This window comes from Cimex lectularius, unplaced genomic scaffold (assembly GCF_000648675.2).
Source record: "Cimex lectularius strain Harlan isolate CLEC.00 unplaced genomic scaffold, Clec_2.1 scaffold256, whole genome shotgun sequence".
Lineage (NCBI taxonomy): Eukaryota > Metazoa > Arthropoda > Insecta > Hemiptera > Cimicidae > Cimex > Cimex lectularius.
In genome coordinates, this window is record NW_019392862.1 from 176,153 (window position 1) to 178,116 (window position 1,964).

Genomic DNA, 1,964 nt, shown 5'->3' on the forward strand with positions numbered 1-1,964 from the left:
GAAGTCTAAAATTGTCCAATAAAAATTTAAATGGATATTCTTGAAAGACCAATTTTAATTTTTTTTTTTAATTTTCTCATTTAATTCCTCGGATTTTTTTCATCTAAATTCTTCCTTGATCTTTCTGAAATCTACAAAATTACGAACTTTGTAAACAGTTTATTTTATTTATTATTTACATACATTATTAACAGTTATTGTACATTAAAAACATATTCAATGAAAATTTTTATAAAAGTAGACAATTTCAACCCCCACCCCTTTCTGACTTACCTGCGGCTATAAAAGGCGATTTTGTCCTTCTGTTTATTTTATTAACAATACAGGCTTCGGACCGACCACATCGACCGTTTTCGAAAAAAGTAAGAATACGACTTTAAATTCAATTTTAATTTTTTAATATTATATTCATTAACTAATTTACTTTGTACTCATTTTTTCAGAAAATTTCACATAAAATGCCTAGATGCGATAGAGTTAAAATTGAAAATGATTCGTGTCGAGCACATTGCCCGATTTCCCCGAAGGTAATTAATAATATGTACTTAGTTTTAGGGCTATTTATAACAACATTTTAAAATGTACTGTACTATTAAATTAATTTATTAACTTTTTTCTAGGTCATGTTCAATAAAATGCGATTAAATTATGAGGTTTACGCACCTCCGACTAGGAGGGAGATGGCCTCCCCCGAGTCGACGAGTACATCCAGCATACACAATGACACCGGATTCACCAGCATTTATGAGTACAATTTCTTATTGACTGAAGAGGAAATCGAAGAAGACCTGGCAGTAATAAATCAAGCTCTAAAATCCGAGAAAAAATAGTGCAATATATTTTATACTATAGAATGTTAACGACCTGTGATATGCTTTCACCAAATATATATTTTTTTAACTTTATAAATCCAATTGTTTTTACTGTTCCAAAGTTTTTACCCACAGATTTATTTGAACCTTGAAAACATTAATTTTTTATGGCTAGCGTGTTCGTCCGGTCATTCTGGTTTGCCTATCTTCGCCGTGTTTCTCTGTGGCCTGACACAGCCACCATAGAAACCAACATGATCGTGACGACCAAATTAAAAATGTTATTTAAAAAATAGTACATTCAATTTATAGTACCTTCTGATAGTTTTTCCCTTGGCTTCATACATCGAGCGAGTAGGTGTGCCGCCCGATATCGGACTTTGAACGCAGGTTCATTTTTGTAAAATTTTAACTTAATCGTACGTACATTAATATATCACATATTTCGCTCTCATAAAAATCCACTTTGAAGTTTGGCAGTCTCCGAAAATCTTGCTACGCCTATCCTTATATAGAAACTAAAAATACTTTTTAACCCGACCCAGGATAACCAAAACAAAATAATCGGTAATGACCAAATTACTTGTTCATCACCCGGCATGTTATCTTATGAATTATGTTATGGGTTAACTACTCGACTTAATACTTCCTTCTTAAAGTAATATACAGGGTGTCCAAGTTCCTTCTGACGAAACTCAGGGAATCGATTCTACTCATCGTTTGGAGCAAAAAATGCTCAGGAGAAAATTTTCGGAAAGTTCTTTATTTTGAAGATATTCGTCAATCTCGTGTAGAAACGTGTGGTGATTAGTGACCGTTAATCGATAATTAGTCAGAAATCGTGAGATGCGATCTGGTGTGATATAGGTTTCAAAAAAACATTTTCTTTATCGTGCCAACGTTTCGATTTATTGAGATCATCTTCAGGCCTGGGATTACAAACATTGTTTACATTTATCAAATACATTTAGGATGTGAAAAAGTGAATTTATACAAATATTTTTTTGATATTCAATCAACGTATTTCTACTCACTCACTTTTACACATCCTAAATGTATATGCTAAATGTAAACAATGTTTATAAATCCCAGGCCCTGAAGATGATCTCAGTAAAGATCAAAACGTTGGCACGATAAAGAAAATGTTGCAAA

General features: G+C 32.3%; 1 long non-coding RNA gene across 1 annotated transcript; it reads left to right on the forward strand.

Moving 5' to 3' along the window:
- The first annotated feature begins 330 nt into the window (after positions 1 to 330).
- LOC112127613 lies at positions 331 to 800 on the forward strand. Its single transcript, XR_002910653.1, has 3 exons — positions 331 to 362; positions 444 to 527; positions 621 to 800. It is a non-coding gene; the product is annotated as an uncharacterized LOC112127613 (long non-coding RNA).
- Positions 801 to 1,964: the final 1,164 nt, after the last annotated feature.